Source organism: Podarcis cretensis (assembly GCF_951804945.1).
Source record: "Podarcis cretensis genome assembly, chromosome: 15".
Taxonomy (NCBI): Eukaryota; Metazoa; Chordata; class Lepidosauria; order Squamata; family Lacertidae; genus Podarcis; species Podarcis cretensis.
Genome location: NC_137185.1, coordinates 39319697 through 39340079, shown reverse-complemented (window position 1 = coordinate 39340079; position 20383 = coordinate 39319697). Strand labels below are relative to the sequence as shown.

At 45.2% G+C, this 20383-nt stretch overlaps 2 long non-coding RNA genes across 4 annotated transcripts; both read left to right on the top strand.

Moving 5' to 3' along the window:
* The first annotated feature begins 239 nt into the window (after window positions 1–239).
* LOC307204046 lies at window positions 240–2656 on the top strand. The gene is made up of 2 exons (XR_013833489.1): window positions 240–998; window positions 2537–2656. It is a non-coding gene; the product is annotated as an uncharacterized lncRNA (long non-coding RNA).
* Window positions 2657–3000: 344 nt separating this feature from the next.
* On the top strand, window positions 3001–9661 carry LOC307203976. 3 transcript variants are annotated; one of them, XR_013833408.1, is made up of 4 exons: window positions 3001–3446; window positions 3834–4032; window positions 8403–8530; window positions 9375–9661. It is a non-coding gene; the product is annotated as an uncharacterized lncRNA (long non-coding RNA). The 3 variants fall into 3 exon arrangements; XR_013833407.1 differs by lacking the exon at window positions 3834–4032 and having other exon boundaries at window positions 3001–3154; XR_013833409.1 differs by lacking the exons at window positions 3001–3446; window positions 3834–4032 and adding an exon at window positions 7503–8165.
* The last annotated feature ends 10722 nt before the right edge of the window (window positions 9662–20383 follow it).

Below are 20383 nucleotides of genomic sequence, written 5' to 3'. Positions count from 1 at the left end.
TTGACTTTACAACCTGACTGAGACTCAGTATTTCACCAGAAGAAACCTGGTTGGTGGCAGCGGAAGAATAAAGCAGTGGTGTACAGGTCAATAGTCCATGAAACGACCGGAGGCTCTGTACGAACGCCACACTTATCAATAGCCTGCTATTTTGTTTTTACCTTTTGCCCACATTGCTATTATCAGAAGGGTTTGCCAGGTGGCTCAGACCTACATCAAATTTCCTAAGAAATTTGATTTTCATTGAATTTTCATTGAACCTCTCAGTTGGCAGCTGACAGTGTGCCTGAGCTACTTTAGGTGTGAAGGGTCTCAGAGGGGTTGTGTAGCCTCTCTTGCAGACCTTTGTATGCCAAATGTAGCTGTTCAAATTACTTTTGAGCAAGCAAACATTTTAGTGATTATTTTGTATTTGTTTATATCTTGATCACCATGTAGATATTTTAGGAGTTGGTGGTATATGATTATATCGATCTATCTATCTGTGTCTCACCAAAAATTGCAGAGCATCATGGGAAACACTGGGACGTTTCTCCCCACCCAGTAAGTATGCTACGCAAGTGATAAAACCACCAATTTCAGGAATTAAGAAACATTTACCACTTAGAGGCAGAAAGTAGTCATTGTGGCTAGTAGCTTTTGCCAGCCTTCTCCTCCATGAATTTGTCTGATCTTCTTTTAAAGCCATTGGCCTGACCCAGTAGACGCTTCTGATCTTCTTATGGTGAGTTTGCCCAGAGGAAGGGCAACGGAGGTGACCAAGGGTCACTGTGACTCAGAATATGAAAAATACCTGAAGGACGGCCTCCTTCCCTACAGACCCTCTCTGGTGCTACAATTGGCTGCTCCACCCCCCTCAGAAGCTGGGGTGGGTGTGTTGGAGCCTGGGAATGGGTCTTCTCTGGGGCAGCCCCTACCCTGTGGAAACCGTTCTTCAGGAGTGCCTGGCACCTTAATTACCCAGCTTCTGATGAATGCTGAAGATGCACCTCTCAGGGGTAAGGAGGTGCATTTTTTAGACCTGCATTACTGCTGCAATTTTATTTTGCACTGCCTTTGAGCTGTAATTATTGAAAGCTGCCCTGGCAAAGGATGGGTAATAAATAAATACGTGGCTGGACAATGGATGTTGCTTTGCACATCCAGCCAGGAAAAATCTGGTGCATATTTTTCCTGGGAGCAAGTGCTACTGAACACAATGAGACATTATAACAATGTGAAAGGCCATAATTCAGTGGCAGAGCACCTGCTTTGCCTGCAGAAGCTCATGGGTTCAAGAGAGAGCATCACTAGGCAGCGCTGGGCACATCCCCTGCACCTGCTGCTCTTGAGTCTTCCCCGCTTATTTTCATATCATGGGGATAAGTGACAAAGGCAAGAACCGTACGGTTTGAGTACTTCCTACAACTTCCTCTTGGCTGGCCATCTCCGGAGTACAATTCTCTTTCTCCAACATCGTCTCCAAGGAAGGGAGGAACAACTACATAGGAAAATTAAGATGACTATGTTTAAAAATATGTAGGGAGCATTTGTGAAGATGAATGGTCAAGCAGGAAGGGTGAACTGACCACCCTTTTCTCACGCCTGGGCTTCTCTTCCACCTTCCATGATGACATCATCTGATTCTGATTCTAATATTCTCCTAGCCCCTTCCTCACATTCCGCAGGGTTACCATAGAGACAGCAAGAAACAACTTTGCATCATCACTATTCCGTTGCCCACTTCTTAGCGGCCATCTTTGCCAGTGCGAGACAGTGGGAGACGAATTACAACATTGTGCTTTTTGGGTCAGCATTCTTACCAACATGTCAGGTAGGAAATTGTGCCATCTAGATGTTCACCTGTTCTGCTTCATTGTCCCATGAAGTAGACAGAGAAACCAGCTGAGAAGTTCAGGATTTATAGCTGGGGAATGGATGAAATCTTTGGACAACTTAGAGATGGTATCATACATGCAAGTGGATGCTGTGATAGACAGCAAGAGGAAAAGGGAGAAAGGCAGATTGCCTTAAAAAGCTATTCCAGTTAGTCAAGGTCCCGGTACCTGCCATGGGGCTTAGATAAGCCATGACTAAGGCCCATTCAATGGCCTTCAGTGGGACTTAGTCTTGAATCTATCTTTCACTCGATGTGTCAATAAAATCTGAGGGGCCTTCAAAATCAAATCTTTATTAACGGTACTACTGTCCATCTACATTGCATTTTGTAGAGCAATGTACCTTGTACCTTTCCAAAGCAGCTTACGAATCAAAAGTTTCTAGGGAGAAACAACACAAAACATCAGTTTGGGAGGGGAAAACAGTAGATAAATAAGTAAATATCCATCAATGCTCCACATTGATCCTGAACCAAAAGCAGTTTGGTTACATTCTGCTCTTGTGTAAGAGCCTGAAATAGCCATTGTTCTTTAGATGAATCTTTGTTGCTGTTGTAACCCCTATCTCAACGAATTAGAGAAACAGGTGAGCTTAAGATTTGTAAGACAAACTAGTGTCATTGAAAATAAGTATTGTACCTCTATTTCTTTTCTTCCAGATGTATTCCAGATAAGGCGAAGGACCCTGGAGCAAAGCGCACCTACCCATGGGAAGCAAGTTAGGGGAGACCTGGCCATCAAGGGGATAGGAATACCTATCCCAAAAAAAGAGAACCCCCCCAAAAGAAAAACATAGAAAAGCCCCAAAAGGAAGCCCCGAAAGTAGAGAAAGGGGCATCCGAGGGAACAAAATCATCCTGGAGGAAAGGCCTAAAAAACATCCCCAAAACTTCTTTCGCCCAGTGCCCCCTCCCCAGCGCCCCTCCCTTCCCAAGCCATCAGCCCCATGTCGGCGGAGGCTGGCGCCCCTCTCCCTGCCCACCCATGTGGATTGCCGCAAGCCCTTAACATCTGGCTCACATCCACATGGGTGGGCACCCCCCTCTCACCCTTCCCTCCCTACCCACTGGAGACCCCTGTCCAGCATTTCTGGCTGGGGTCCCCCCCACCTGAACCTCCCTCCCAACCCCCCATATGTCCAGACACCCAGCCTCCTGAAGTAGCCCCTCCAGCCCACCCCATTCAACCCCAGCCCATCAGAGCTGAAATACATACAAAGCCTCCAGAAAATTGGAGACATCGAGTCAGGCGATGAGAGCTTCCCTCCATTGACCAAGGTGAGTCTGTGCCCGCTCGGTAAACCTCTCAGCTTGGACCCAGAGGGAAGGGTCTTGCCCAACTGAGGAGTGCTACCAGTATAGCAAAGTAGGACATTAGAGGAGATTTAGCCCACAAGCCAACAATGCTAACCCATAGAATTCAGAAACGTGGCAAAATTTAATTCCCAAACGCCTGCAGGAGCATCCTCTGAGGGGCGAGGCACCTCATCAGCAGACTAATCATTTTTCCAACCAAGAGGGGTGGTGTGTGCCTTTGCCGCCTTTGCCCCATCTCCAAAACCTGTTGGCAGTCAAATAGGAGAATAAAGTAAAAGGTAAAGGTACCCCTGCCCGTACGGGCCAGTCTTGACAGACTCTGGGGTTGTGCGCCCATCTCACTTAAGAGGCCAGGGGCCAGCGCTGTCCGGAGACACTTCCGGGTCACGTGGCCAGCGTGACATCGCTGCTCTGGCGAGCCAGAGCCGCACACGGAAACGCCGTTTACCTTCCCGCTGGTAAGCGGTCCCTATTTATCTACTTGCACCCGGAGGTGCTTTCGAACTGCTAGGTTGGCAGGCGCTGGGACCGAGCAGCGGGAGCGCACCCCGCCGCAGGGATTCGAACCGCCGACCTTTCAATCGGCAAGCCCTAGGCGCTGAGGCTTTAACCCACAGCGCCACCTGCGTCCCAAAAATAGTGACAATAGGAGAATAGTGACAACTAAATAGGAATCCCATCCACTCAGAACTCCTGTGTCCCATCTTAGCCCTCTCTGCCACTGACCCCATGGGCAAAATGCACCTAGATGGCCACCAGTCCAATTGCTGACTAGACACAGGAGCCGTGTCTTCTACCTTGAGTAAAAGCCACCTAAAGCCAAGGAAAACTTGCTAGAGGTAAAGCAGAAGCACCCAGAGATACCTTGGCAACTGGAGGCAGCAGTGCCCTCTTGGTTCTGGGATACCACTCAGTGGCATAGCTAGTGGGGTGGGGGAAGGATGGGGAGCTGTGGTTTCCTGCTGGGGACAAGCTGTAGTTTGGTGGGTAAAACACACTTGTTGCATCCAGAAGGGTCGCAAGTTCAATCTCCAAGGAGAGCTTGGGAGATCCATTGCCAGTTTGTGAAACCCTGGAGACAATGGTGGTAAGGACACCTTGGTGTCCTGGTTTTGGAAGAACTTTATCTCTCTCTGCCCTGTGGGTGGGTGAATGGGCCCCCAGGAGCTTGAGAAGAGAAGAGAAGAAGCAAACAGGACAGGCCTCCCTGCAAATCAGCTGATGAGGGGCAGCGCTGGGTGTGTTCAGTCCTGCTTCCTGCAGGGTCTGGCCAAGTCCCATGGGGAACTCTCTCATGGATGCCAAGCAGGAAGGATTGAACTCATCACCCATCGGCTGAGCTTCAGGCAGCTCAATCCCGCTCTCCACAGGGCACAGCGGATGTCAGGTGTGGGGCAGGTGGGCCCAGTTTGGACAAAAGACCTTGGTGGCCAAACTTGGCCCACGCACTGGAGGTTCCCTGGTGGTGTGGGCATTGCTGAGCCAGGCAGGCCCCGCAGATTTCCACCATTGTTTGCTAATCGAGTTAAAACGTTAGCAGGGTTATTGTAAATTCAGTAGTGTAAAGTATGCTAGATATAGTGGGAAGGGAGAAATAGGAATATATGGGGAAATTAAAATAGGCAGTGTGGCGTTCGTATGGAGCCCCCGGTCGTCTCACGGACTATTGAACTGTATACCATTAATCCACTGCCACCAACCAGGTCCTCCCCGGTAAAATCACTTCAGCCTCAGTCAGGTTCTCAATTAATAAAAAAGGGTGTGTTTTATTTCAGACACAAACAAACTGTTACGGTATTCCAAATGTTGCTATTCTTTACTTTCTTAGTCTTATTTTCCTCTCTCTCTCTCTTCTACCTCCCCTCAATCAAGAACCCACTGCCCTAACTGTCTATCTCCAACTGCCTTTCCCAACCAGCCAACCCACTAAAACCAACCAATTACCCACCAACAACTCACTCAAACCTTGGGCTAAGCCCTTTTATACACAGGTAGGCTCCGCCTCCAGCTTTCCTATTGGTCTATATTTTTAACCCTATCTCTCCCCCTGTTCAAACATTTTCTAAATGAATGGGTAAACACCACATCCCTCCCTCCTTAAAGAAGTTTGATCAGGAGGGATAACTGAACAGAGTTATTGGCAAATATTGAATGCCTGGCAATATAGCTTGATTTGTTTCCCCATGCCTGGCCAGTAGAAGTTCTGTGCAACCCTTCATTTAGCGCGTGTTATTCCCATGTGTGCACCAAAAATGCTATTATGGGCTTGTTGCAAAATCTTTTCTCTATAGGTATGAGGGATTACCAGCTGTTTATGGATTCCTCCTCCACCCCACCCCCCATACGGTGTGGCAAGGAGTTCCCTATACAACAGCCCATTTTCTTCACAGAATCTCTCTGGGCGTTCAGGGGTTAAAGGAGCAGCAGACTTAGCCGCCTCAAAACAACTGCTTAACCCAACACCCCCTTTTTGCTCCTGAGCGAAATTAGCCTTATGGGTGTTTTTAAAAGGAACTATAACGGCTTCAGTTTCTGCTCTGCCCAAACCTTCCAAGAGAGGTTTCCCAGCCGTGCCTCCACTGGCAACTGTTTCAGTTTCCTCAGTAGCGGGTGATTCTTGGCTCCCCTTTGAGCGAGTAACTACAAATGCACTCTTAACATGCTCTAGGAGATCCCAGCTGATAAGAACTGCTGCTGGAACTTCCTCAGAAATGGCTGCCTGCCACTTCCCAGGCCAATCACGGAAGTTAATATCCACTTCAGCTACTTTTAGGATCACTGGTTCTTTGGCAATTCCTTTTAATTTTATTGTTTTCTCAGGTAGTAATTTAGTGGTGGAAATTATGTCCGGATGGACGATTGTAATCTGTGAGCTGGTGTCTCTTAACCCAAGATACTTTTTATCATCAACCCAGATGTTTTCCCCAGCATTTCTCAAGAGGAAACTATCCTGTTTAATCAAGTAGCATTGTACCACACGAGCTTCAAAATTTTCCTCAGGCTCAGGCCTAGCTAAAACCTCGGTTTCCTTAGCAACCTGCCTAGCCTCTTCCAGCACCACTGAGTGGATACAATAAGTCTGTTTTTGAGAACCCAAATTCACAGTTTTACCCTTTCCATCCCCGCAGTCCAAACTCCTGTGGCCTAATTTACCACACATCCAGCACTTTATTTCCCTGTACCCAGTATAATTATTTTTATTTCCTTCTCCTTCAGTGGGACCAATGTTAGTCAGGGCCTTGTCAGTTGGACTTTTAGTTTGTGGCATATTTCCCTTATTTGTCACTGAGGTAGGGCTTTCCTTGGCATATTGAAATTTGTTTTTGGCGTACTCCCACACTTTCCCGCCAAATTTCAGACCATCAAATCCATGGTCTCTAATTTCATTAATTTGGTCAGCTAATGTGGCTGCCTCCTGTATAGTTTTGGGATGTCATTCTTTTACCAGATATTTCAATTTCTCATTGATAGTTGTATAAAATTGTTCGAGCGCTATAATCTCCGTGATCTTCTGAACTGAATTGGCACCCTCCTGCTCTAGCCACTTTGTGAGGTAATTTGAAATTTTGGCTCCAAGTTGAGCAAACGTTTCTTCCCTCACTTTTGTCACACCCCTGAACTTCTTTCTTAACTGTTCTGAGGTGATTCCAAATCGGGTGTAAATTAATTGTTTAAACATGTCAAAATTTCTAGACTGGTCTTCTGGAATTTGCACATATATTTTGGCTAAGGTTCCACTAATTCTAACCCTTAATACTATCATTTTTTCCTCATCTTTTACTTGGAAATCTTTGCATGCTCTTTCAAATGAGACGATAAAAGCCTCCGGATTATCCTTCTCTTTCAACTCAGGAAAACGCTTGAGGTCTATCTTAACCTGACTTTGATCATTTGTGCTATTATTATTATTTTGGTTTTCCACAGATGCCAATTCCATTTTCCGCATTTCTAACTGAAATTGCATCTCTTTTCCCCACAGATGGTACTGCTCCCTTTCTCTTTCTCTTTCTTCTTCAGCTTTCATTTTATCTCTTTCTTTTTCTTGTTCAACTTTCATTTTATCTCTTTCTTGTTCAGCCTTAATTTTTCTCTCTCTAATTTAAATTTGTATTTCTGTTCCAACTTCCATTTTTCAAATTCTAAAGAGTCTAGGCTCTACTGCCTCAGAAGGAATTTCTGATATCTCCTCTAAACTCTGCCCTTCTCCCTGAGGATTCCCATCTTCCTCTCCCTAAGAGCTTTCCTAGGTTGGTTCCCTAACAGGATTTCTTGACTTTTTAGGTGGCATATTGAGCACTTGTGGTCTGGCTAGGTTTTCTTTTAGACTTTGGCCTTGGAGCCTTGCACTGGGTCTTCACACTGGCCCTGCACAGACACTTCCTCCAACCACAAGTCCAATACCTCTTCCAAAATAACCTCACTCCCAGATCCAACTTCCTCTTCACGAGCGTATAAACAATCCCACCACGGGCGTATAAATCTATCCCACCACAGATGTATTTATTTCTCCCACCACGGGCATATTCTTTTATTCCACCACGGGCATATTTATCACGCCACTGCCGCCAATTTTGTGGCGTTCATACAGAGCCCCCGGTCGTCTCACAGACTATTGACCTGTACACCACCAATCCGCTGCCACCAACCAGGTCCTCCCCGGTAAAATCACTTCAGCCTCAGTCAGGTTCTCAATTAATAAAGAAGAGTGTATTTTATTTCAGACACAAACAAACTGTTACGGTATTCCAAACGTTGTTACTCTTTACTTTCTTAGTCTTATTTTCCTCTTTCTATCTCTTCTACCACCCCTCAATCAAGAACCAACTGCCCTAATGTCTATCTCCAACTGCCTGCCAACTGCTCCTCCAACTGCCTTTCCCAACCAGCCAACCCACTAAAACCAACCAACTACCCACCAACAACTCCCAACAACAACTCACTCAAACCTTGGGCTAAGCCCTTTTATACACAGGTAGGCTCCGCCTCCAGCTTTCCTATTGGTCTATATTTTTAACCCTATCTCTCCCCCCCCCCCGTTCAAACATTTTCTAAATGAACGGGCAAACGCCACATCCAGTCTTAATGGAGAAAGAAATAGAACCATGGAAGGGGGAAGGGAAGTCAAGGAAAGAATGTACGGTTGTATTCAATGAAATGTAAAAGACTCAAATGAAGGCCTAAAAGATACCTTGTCATCATGTCCTTGCAGGTGTTCCCAAGGCGGAGTGATGGCTCTGGATTTTGACCAGGACTGGCGTTCTTGGAAGAGAGCTTTTGGAAGCCAGCTGACACAATTCTGGCTGGGAAATGACCACCTTCACCTGCTGAGCTCCTTGGGTAATTGGCTCTCCTTCTTCCTTCAGGTCCTTCTGCTATCTCACTGCCATCTCCCGGGTCCTCTCCTTGGGAAGGTGGGAGAGGCAGTGTGGTGTGGGACGGTTAGAGTGTTGGACTAGACCCAGAGAGACCCGGGTTCAAATCTCATGGCAAGACAGTGGTGCAAGAGTCACCTGGTGCACATGGGAGAAGCTTCCTGCCGGACTGGGACTGTGTCTAGGTCTCCTTCCATAGCCATCCTGCGCCCCCCTCTAGGAAGGAAGGGTGGCTGTGGCGTGGAATCGCAGGGCTGGGGAGAAGCAGCAGGCAGCGTGACTCCCCCCAGACTTGGGAAAGTGTTTGGGCCAGCTGAAGTAGGCAAGGAGGGTGAGGCCCTTCAGGGTGGGGGCAGGGGTGGGGAGGATGGTTTTTAGTGTGACACCCTTTAAAGACCATTTTAACCTTATTTGTCACACTTTGGGGGGGGGGATTGCAGCAGCTGCTGCTTTGGAATCTGCAACCCAACGTGTTGCTACAAGCCTTTTTTTTCTTTTTTTACTACAAAGGATAATAGACCTTGGGTGACTCTGTTGCACCCCCTGGTGATGTCATTGGGAGTGCAACATGGTCCAGCTTCCCCCTCCCTCCCTTACAGTTCGCAGCGACTAAACCAGCCTCCCTGGCCGTTATATAGGCGACGCTGTAGCAGAGGAAAAATGAGGTCATCAGTTTCCTTTGCCTCCATGGTGTGTAGCCAGAATCTCTGGCTTTCCCCCTCTGTTGCCTTATAAATTGCAAGGGAGGGATTGGCACATAGGTGCAAAGTAGGTCTGACTTTGACTGGAGTTTGTTCTCTTCCTCACAGGCGATTCGCTTTCCTATGATGCCTTTCTCAGCCAAGGAGAGACAGCAGGAGCCCAAGAACCGGAAATGGGCAGAGGTGTATCAAGGAGTCTGGTGCCACGACGACTGCCACCTCTACAACGCCCACCCCTCCTTTGCAGATGGGCTGAACTGTGAAAGTGGCCAAGAGTACCACGATTGCTCCAAGCACTCAGAAATGACATTCAGGAGCATGTCATCCCCTGGCTTGATGTTTTCCTTTCCTCCGGAGGTTCTGTGTGTCTTTCATCCCCTGGTGGGGTGGGGTAGAGGTTTTTTTAGGCCTTTCTGTTTAAAAGCTCGGCCTAATTTTGCAGCTGCCCCTTACTTAACTAACATCACTAACGAAGCTTATAGATGGGCTTTCTCCAGAGCCCGCTTTGAGACAATGCCCTCAGCAGTGCTGTACGGCAAATTTAGGCGGGTACCAATGCATGCGCGTCTCTGCCCCTGTATGTCTAATAAGGTAGAATCTGTCACTCACATCCTTCTATTTTGCGAATTTTATAGTGAAGAACGAGTTCAACTTATTTTGCCTCTTTTATCAAAATTTATACCCCTACAACATTATTTGGAATCCTCCCCCGAAATTCTACGAAAATACCTTCTGGAAGATTCCTCAAGCTCAATATCATATGAGGTGGCCAAATTTTGCACTTTAACAATCAGGAAGCGTAAATCTCTTTTGCTGAATGGCACACTGCGAAGTTCCCTTGTGTATTTTTTTTTTTTTGGATGTTGTTGTTGATTTCCTTTTGTTTGATCTTGTGGTGTTCTGTGTCGCTGGCTTTTGCCGCAATAAAACTAACTAACTAACTTTAGGCCTTTCTTCGAAGGTAATTTTGTTCCCTCGGATGCCCCCTTTCTCTATCTTTTCGGCTTCCTTTTGGGTCTCATAGGATTTTATCTTTGGGGGGGGTTTCTCTTTATTGGGGTTAGGTGTGCCAGGTCTCCCCTATCTACCTTCCCACGGGCAGGACAGCTTTGTCTGAACAGGTTCCAGGGTCCTTCTCCCTTTGCTTCATTTCTTTTTAAATATATATATATTTGTCATTAAAGAATTATTAGTTTTGAAACTTTTGTGCATTGTCTCATTTTTCAAGTTGCAGTTTCCACAGATCAGCTTCATTTGTTGTGAGACATTACTGTTACATACAGTGTTAGGTTAGGAAGAAAAAGGGGCAAGAGGGGGCGGCAGTGGTGAGTGGGGTGGGGGTGCTTCTGTTCTTCTACTTACTGTATGTGGGGGGGGGGTTGTGTCAGTGTCGCTTGTGTGGGTTCTCTTACTATAAAAAGTATAAACCTAAATCAAACAAGTGTTGGAAAGGTAAAGAGAAAGAAGGTTCTTTTTCTCATATGTGGTGGTCTTGTAGTAAGGTTAAAGCTTACGGGGAAATGATATATAATGAATTGAAAAGGATCTTCAAAATAACCTTTGTAAAAAAACAAAAAGCAAGAAGCTTTTCCTTGGGGAATTATACCGACAGCACTATGTAAACTGTATAGAAATTTATTTATGTATGCTACTACAGCAGCAAGAATGCTACTCGCCCCAAAATGGAAAGAAGCGAAGTCCCAGCAAAGGAAGAATGGATACAAAAACTTAATGGAATATGCAGAAATGGCAAAATTTGCTGGAAGAATAAGAAATCAAGATAACAAAATTTTTATTAAAAAATAGAAATGGTTTATTGAATATTTATAGGTAAATAGCAAACAGATAAAAAACATGGGTAGGATTCTTGTAATAACCTGCAGTTTCATAAAAATGTATATTTAAAATAGATAATTAAATGAGCAAGTAGATGAATTTGGATATGCAGAAGATATTAAAAAATAAATTTAAGGAATCACAGAAACAGAGGGAAGGAAGTCAAACATTGACATGCTAAAATGCTTGTAAAAATTATGAAATTTATACATTTAGGGAATCACAGAAACAGAGGGAAGGAAGTCAAACATTGACATGCTAAAATGCTTGTAAAAATTATGAAATTTATATATTTTAAAAGTATAGCCAAAAACCTAGAAATAAAGAGAAGAAAAAGGATGAGTTCTTGGTCTAGGAAGGTGCCCCTTTGTAGTCCACTGGGATGAGTCCTAAAGAACTGGTGTGTCCTGGTGGAAGGGCTGGGGGGCAACTGGACCAGGCAAAAAGTAAGGCAATTTTGCCAGCAGGAATGGCCCCTTTATGTCCTCGGTGAACTTGTTGCTTGGCCTGAATTTGAATGATAGATGGCGGCAGAATTTTGAAATTGTTGGAGTTCCTTAGGAAAACTGGGAAATGGGATGAACATGACTATGGAGAATTGTTGAATGATTTGACGTTGAAACCTGCTTTGATGAAGCCTTGCAAGTTTCTGCCAGTCTTAGAAAAGGTTCCTCTGCATAAACCCTCTGCCCCTGGAACTTTCTGATCCTGAAGAAGAGGACCCTCCCCCTTATGGGTCTCGCCCCAATCCTGTCCCTGTCGATCACACTCTTGTTCACCCGACCTGACGCCATCCCCAATTCAAGATGATGCACCCTCAGGCAGAAGGTCCCCATATCAGACTCACTCATTTCTTTGGTCTCAGCATCCTGAGGACCCTGCGAGTGGGGGGAGGACAAGCCAACATGGCTCCTCTGGGTGTCCCCTGGACAAGCTGAGGGAATTGGGTGCTGTAGGCAAAGAAGAAGAGCTTGGGGAGGCCAATGAGATGGAAAACACCCTGTTGGATTGCAGCATAGAGGATTTGAGCAGAGGCCTTGCTCATCTGGAGCAAGTAAAAAGAAAAACACAGAGCTCACCTGTGAGGGATGGGGATGAATTGGGAACAGCCTTAGTTGATGTAAGAAGACAGGTTGTTCAAAAGGTGGCATGAGAAAGGAGAAGGCCTGACCTCAACTCCACAGAGTCTTTACCCTCTGAGGCAAATGCCTGCAGGTCTCCAGGCACAACTAACCTGGGTTCACGTCCCATTCTCCAGCACTGACCTTTTCAACTGGAAGAATCAAAGGCCCAGGTTTTTTTCAGCTGAAGCAGATCAAATGACCAGTCTAATGGAATCAACCAGTCCTTTCTCTCCCCCCCCCCCCCAACAGCTCTCTCTCCCCTCAAACCAGCTGGGCTGCAGAATTTTCCCTCTCCTCCCCCACCCCTTAACCAGCCTACAATCTCTCTATCCCTCCCTCCCCCCCCATCAAAGGCAGCCTCGCAAGTGATGTGGACCAAAGCATCGGTCACTGTGACTAGATGAGGAATGGCCATAGCTGGAATTAGAAATTCTTTGTTCCTTGGCCACCTGGGCCATAAATGTTGGGTCCTCAAGATAAGCTGTTCCATCACTGAAATTCCCTCTGAAATAGGCCATCTCCACACTTCACAGACACATCTGTCCTGTCAAGAGGCCATTTCAGTTTGTTGGTCTGGTCCTCATTTGGGCTATTATCACCTCTAGACCCTGATCCAGCACCTGCAGAGACCCACCTGCAGAGACCCACCTCACTCCAAATCTCCAGATCGTGACCTAATACAGCATAGATGTTAAAGATCATGGGGGACAGAAAACATGGAATCTTGTGGGACCCCCACAGTGCAATTGCGACAGGGCCGGGCATAAGTTCACCAACTTCTGGTAGCAGTTCTGCAGATAGGAGCGGGATCATCATTGTGCCTCTAATATACAACTTGCAAAGTCACTCTAGGAGGATACCATCCATGGTCAATGGCATGGAATGCCGCTGAGAAGTCAAGGAGCATTAGCAGAGACACACCTTGGTTTTCTCTCTCCCAATACATGTCATCAAACAAGACAACACAGGTCTAAATCCAGATTGAAATCAATGCAAACTATAAACCCAGTCCAATGTAGGCACCACATCTTGCCATGGAAGGTGCCCCATGGAGTTCCCGATGGAAGGTGCCCCATGGAGTGCCATGGAAGGTGCCCCATGGAGTGACCGATGGAGTGACCGAGTGCCATGGAAGGTGCCCCATGGAGTGACCGATGCTCCTGGGGGAGTTCAGCTAATCTGTTCATTCTGAAACTGTTTGGTGACCATTCTCTCAACCACTTTACCTCAAAAGCGGTTGTTTGTCATTAAGTGGTAGTTGTCATACACCTCATTGTGTATTGGAATATTTAATCAGAATATTTAACCATTTTGCAATCAGAATCAATATAATCATTATGATATAAATTTGAGCAACAATTATCATTATTTCTCTTCTGTTAAGATTATAAATTCATTAAGTATATTTTTAGGATTGAGAATAGAGGGAACTGTGCAGACAAATGGTGTTAATGGTTCTATAATGTAAAATTGTATTGTATTATGACACTGAATATCAGGTGTAGTAGATATAGTTGAAAAGATTGCAATTTATATACCTTTGCTTTTCATTGTTTGCCTACATAACTTATTAAATGAAATCAAATAATAAATGTTGCACTTAAAAAGAAAAGAAGAAAAGAAAAGCAACGATGGTAATCTAATTAATCCACCATTGCATTCTCAAGAATTAATAGAGAAGATGCAGGAAGAAAGGGGAGGAGGGAAATTCATGGGAATTTGTGGATTTCTTTCTGATTTGGTTGTTTGACAGCTGTCATCTGAGCTCTGACTAAAGGGACAGACAAGATGAAGGTGATGGACTACATGGAATTGGCTGAGATGACTGGCAGAATCCGAGACCAAGGAGAAGAGTCGGTGGAAGAAGATTGGAAGAAATTTAAAGTTTATCTTCAGAAATATTGTAAAATTAAGGAATGTTAGAGAGATGTTGGGGGGGGGAATTATGTGGTTTTAGCAGAAAAGATATAAAGGATTAAGTAAAAATGAATTGGTGAAAGAGAGAATGTAAAATTATAGTATATTAAGATAAATTATTAGGATAAAAAACAAAGTTTGAAGGATTTGCTGGAATATCTAACTGAATTAGAATACAAAAATGGGAGGCGTGAGGAAGTCAAGGAAATAAGTGAATGTAAGTAAGTGATTTAAAGGTTTGACTTGTTTCTTATTTCTTTTTTCTTTTTTCTGTTTTTTGATGATTTTTTTTATATGTATTGTTTTTTCTATTGTTATATATATTTTTGTTCTCTTTTCTTTTCCCTTTTTTTCTGTAACCTTTAAAATCTTAATAAAAAATTATTTTTTTAAAAAAAAAGACTAAAGGGACAGACAGATGTGCAAGAACTACGATAGTGGGCAAGAGGGGGTTGTGCCCATGCCTGAGTCCAGGGGAGTATCTGGGGAATGAGCAGAGTCTATTCCCGGGCTTTTCACCTACGTCAGGTGTTCACCCTTGGCTGACCTATGCTGGAGCCCTGGGTCAGTGCTCCCTTTCTGATGCCCGGTGTGCTGTTATCTGGCCTGCCAGAAATAAGTTGTGACAGGAAATGTATGGTAATTTCCCCAAGGACTACAGGCATCTAGAAGGAGTGGGGCAAGGGGGGAAAGCTAAGGATTGGGCCCTGAATGAGTCTGAAGTGATTTGGATTGGCTTACAGTTGTTGAGCTATTTATTGATTTGTAGAGGAGGTGAATCACTTGGCTTATCTGAGCCTAGGGTAGCACCCATTATTAAAGCTATGGGTCACAGAGGAGAGAGGTACGGCTGTCCTGAAAGAAGGGAAAGCCTTGCTGAGCATAAAGATTTGCTTATCCATTTCTCTGGATTCAGCCAAACAGTCCTGTTAACTTGATCTTTGAGTGCTGGAGGCCAGATATACGTTGAAGGGAGTAAATGTTGGAAGGTAATCAGAAATTTGCCATAGAAATTAACGATGCACCTAATGCAGAATGTCTGAACTCATTTGTTATTTGGTGGGGAGAATTTAATGCATGCACAGTGCAGGTTGAATAAACACCAAATTAACACCCAGCCTGTCAGAGCTAAAATAATAATAAATTACTGTTTTCAGAATTCAATCTTGCCTCTGAAAGCAAACATTGTCCTTTGTTCAACTTTAATTGAAAAAATATATATTGTTTTAAACCTAATGAGACAGAACGCAGACATTTATACAGTCTACATATTACCACGACAAGAAATTTAGTTCATTATAAGTTGTTTTTCAAAAGAAACAACATTTTATGACTCAGAGGTGTCTTTCCCTGGCAATTAGGCCGGGGAGCCTAATTAAATATTAAATCAGTGTTCAGATAAGCATAATGGAATAATTCTGAAAAACCCTCTAAGCTATTAAGACACAGTAACAGCTGGAATACAGTTTTGGTTTTCTGCATTTAAATGCACTGATGAATGTTCATTAAAGCATACTCTTAAGGGGTTTTTTTAGCCAAAAAAGAAATCACCTTTGAGTAACTTTGGCCACATTCACACAATACATGTTAAAGCACTATGATGCTTATGTCTTCCCCCTCAAAGAAGTCTGGGAGCCATAATTTGTTAAGCATGCTAAGAGTTTAAGATACCCCTAACGACTTTGGCATAAGAAGTGAATTGTTACAAATGTGTCCCATACCACTTAACCCTCCCGATTTAAGTGAGACATCCCAGAATTACAGAAACCGTTCGAGCTTCTGATTGGTACCAGTTGGTATAAAAAGTACCCGTATTTTTCGCTCCATAAGACGCACCAGACCATAAGACGCACCTAGTTTTTGTAGGAGGAAAACGAAAAAAAATATTCTGAATCTCAGAAGCCAGAACAGCAAGAGGGATCGCTGCGCAACAAAAGCAGCGATCCCTCTTGCTGTTCTGGTTTCTGGGATAGCTGCGCAGCCTGCATTCGCTCCATAAGATGCACACACATTTCCCCTTACTTTTTAGGAGGGAAAAAGTGAGTCTTATAGAGCAAAAAATACGGTAGTTATGTAATATGATATCTAACCACATCTGAGAGGAAGAAAATAACCACTGAGCCTCTATAAAGGCTCCAATGCAGACCAACAGCCAGAGGATCTGCTTCTAGGTTCCACATTTGCATAACAAATGAATTTCTATTGACACGACAGTCAATGTATTAAAACTGTTCAAAAAGGGTTATCTTCCTGAAATTGAATTTTACTTAAATAAAACAAGACAGGTACGGCAATTAACCTATGTTCAGCTAATTGATTTCCTGTTAACCTGCCACAGGTGCCTTGGTGTTTGCTTTTAGAGCCTAAATATACACTGACGCTTTAATCAATGGTGAAGATTGTAATTACACCTTTATTGCACCTTTAATTTTGAGTTAATTATGATCCCACTTGACTAATGCCTCATAAATATGAAAACTCAAAATATGGTCTTTTAATCATGTGAACATTACGGTGTGATAACCTCAATAAACTCCAGTCTAAATGTTTATTTTAACTTGTAAAAAAAAAAAAAATCTTTAAAAGGCTACAGCAGTCAGGTAAATTGTCCTAAGGCAGAGCTTTTCAGTGATGCAGTGTAGGGCCTAGTGGTTAAATTGAGGGTCGTTCAGGTTCATTAAATAGATATTAAATTGGGTCGGGGGAGATTCATTGAAATTTTTTTAAACTTTCCATAAAAATGTATTGGGTGCTTTGGCTTGGATGTAGGCAAGCATGCTTCTCGATGAATCAGTTGCTCAGTGTGGTATTACAGGGGCATAGGAAGGGGGGTGGGGTGCCCCAGGTGCCATCATGGAGGGGGGTGACAAATGACCAAGGAACAATTACTGCCCTACTAGGGCGGTTCATAAAAAACTTTTTTTAAAAATTGCCCGCTCCAAAGATCTTCTCTTACTACACTAGGGATTATATAGCTATATATGAAATTTCATGCATATCAGTTAATATCTTGACCCTCCTCCACAAAAATAGCTGTTTACTTGGCCGTTTTCCTATGTCATGAAGGCTGAAATTTCAATTCAGTGGAGCAGGGTCAAGATATTAACTGATACGTTTTTTGTTTTTGTTTTGGTAAACCACTTTGCAGGGTTTTTAAAAATAAAATTTATTAAATAAATAAGCAATAAATATAAATAAAATCACACAAGCCAAAACACAATCCATCCCGTAGAGACACCTAGCTTGGTCGTCCTAGGGGATTTTAACATCCATGCCGACACGACCTTACAAGGGGCAGCTTGGGACTTCGTGGAAAGCATGGCCTCCATGGGGCTGTCCCTGAATAAGTCTGGCCCAACCCATAGCCGCGGACATGCCTTGGACCTGGTGTTTACCTCTATGGATGTTGGTGATCTGACACTAAGTAAAAGTGAAACAAAAGAAGTGCCATGGTCAGATCACTTCCTGGTGCAACTGGACTTCTCTGCGACCCATCCCCTCTGCAGGGAGGTGGGACCAATTCGGATGGTCCGCCCCCGCCACTTAATGGATCCAAATGGTTTCCAGAGAGTGGTAGGGGATGCTTTATCCCATGTTGATGGCCTTTCAGCCGATTCCCTGGTGGCCCGCTGGAATGTGGAGTTAACCAGGGCTATTGACTGTTTGGCTCCGAAGCGCCCTCTCCGATTGCATGGAGCCCGGACAGCCCCGTGGTTTTCCACGGATCTGAGGGCAATGAAACAATCTTTGAGACGGCTAGAGCGCCGGTGGCGGATAACTCATTCCGAATCTGATCGGACACAGGTTAGAGCTCAACGTCGAGCCTACCAAGTGGCGATAGCGACGGCGAAGAATTTCTTCACCGCCTCTATTGCATCTGCAGAAAACAGCAGCAGGAGACTTTTTCAGGTGGTTCACAATTTAGCGGAACCACCTGTAACATCGGGGCCCAGTACGGGCCACATGTTCTCCTGCAATGATTTTGCAAAGTTTTTTGCAGATAAAATCGCTCAGATTCGGGAAGAAGTAGACTCCACCGTGGGAGCAGGGCCAGGGCGGGAGAGTGCTAGAGTTCTGTCTAGTCAAGTTGAGTGGGATCAATTCCAATCTGTTACCTCCGAGGATGTGGACAGGCTGCTTGGACGAGTGAAACCAACCACCTGTCTCCTGGATCCTTGCCCATCCTGGCTTATAAAAGCTAGCTGGGAAGGACTGGGCGATGGGCTTCGTGGGGTGGTGAATGCTTCCCTCCGTGAGGGAGCCTTCCCAGACCCGCTGAAAGAGGCAGTTATTAAACCGCTTCTTAAAAAACCATCTTTAGATGCGGCCACAATGGCCAACTATCGCCCAGTTTCAAATCTTCCATTCTCGGGCAAGGTGATTGAGCGAGTGGTTGCTGAACAACTCCAGGCACGCCTGGAAGAAGCGGACCATTTGGATCCCTTCCAGTCGGGATTCAGGCCTCATCATGGGACTGAAACTGCCTTGGTCGCACTGGTTGATGATCTCCGGCGGGCTAGGGACAAAGGTGAGAGCTGTTTCCTAGTTCTGCTGGATCTCTCAGCGGCGTTTGATACCATCGACCATAACATCCTTCTGGACCATCTTGAGGGGCTGGGAGCTGGGGGCACTGTCCTACAGTGGTTCCGCTCCTTCCTCCTGGGCCGTGTTCAGAAAGTGGTGGTGGGGGATGAGTGTTCAGACCCCTGGGCTCTCATTTGTGGGGTGCCTCAGGGTTCTGTCCTCTCCCCCATGCTTTTCAACATCTACATGCAGCCGCTGGGAGAGATCATCAGGAGGTTTGGGCTGGGTGTTCATCAGTATGCAGATGATACCCAGCTCTACCTCTCTTTTAAATCAGAACCAGTGAGGGCGGTGAAGGTCCTGTGTGAGTGTCTGGAGGCGGTTGGAGGATGGATGGCGGCTAACAGATTGAGGTTGAATCCTGACAAGACAGAAGTACTGTTTCTGGGGGACAGGAGGCGGGCAGGTGTGGAGGATTCCCTGGTCCTGAATGGGGTAACTGTGCCCCTGAAGGACCAGGTGCGCAGCCTGGGAGTCATTTTGGACTCACAGCTGTCCATGGAGGCACAGGTCAAATCTGTGTCCAGGGCAGCTGTTTACCAGCTCCATCTGGTACGTAGGCTGAGACCCTATCTGCCTGCGGACTGTCTCGCCAGAGTGGTGCATGCTCTGGTTATCTCCCGCTTGGACTACTGCAATGCACTCTACATGGGGCTACCTTTGAAGGTGACTCGGAAACTACAACTAATCCAGAATGCGGCAGCTAGACTGGTGACTGGGAGCGGCCGCCGAGACCATATAACACCGGTCTTGAAAGACCTACATTGGCTCCCAGTATGTTTCCGAGCACAATTCAAAGTGTTGGTGCTGATCTTTAAAGCCCTAAACGGCCTCGGTCCAGTATACCTGAAGGAGCGTCTCCACCCCCATCATTCTGCCCGGACGCTGAGGTCCAGCGCCGAGGGCCTTCTGGCGGTTCCCTCATTGCGAGAAGCAAAGCTACAGGGAACCAGGCAGAGGGCCTTCTCAGTAGTGGCGCCCACCCTGTGGAACGCCCTTCCAGCAGATGTCAAAGCGATAAACAACTACCTGACATTCAGAAGACATCTTAAGGCAGCCCTGTTCAGGGAAGTTTTTAACGTGTGATTTTACTGTATTTTTGGTTTTTATGGAAGCCGCCCAGAGTGGCTGGGAAGGCCCAGCCAGATGGGCGGGATATAAATAATAAATTATTATTATTATTATTATTTAAGTATCTGTCCACAGTCGCCTACTTGTTATCAGAGGCCCAGAATGTGAGAAAATATGAAGTAATATAAAACCATTTTTGCAGGCAAAATAAATAAATAAATAAATAAATAAATAAATGGGGGTTGACAAGAAATTTTCCCCACCTGGTACCACCTGACCTTCCTATGCCTCTAGGTGGTACTACCTACTTGGAACTCTGATTAAACTAAATCCAGCACTTCCAAACCCATCCACAGGGGCAATCCGAAAGGCAAGTTCTGGTCCTGGTCCAAAGTCAGGGAGTAGAGATGCGGTACCTGTGACCCTTCAGATATTGTTGGATTCCAACTCCCAGGCAGCATGGCCAATACTTAGAGATGATGGGACTTCTAGGCCATCAAATCAGGAGGGCCACAAGTTCCCCAAGCCAGTGTTAGGATGGTGAAATTAGAACAATCCAGCAGGATCTGGCCAAAGACCTATCTA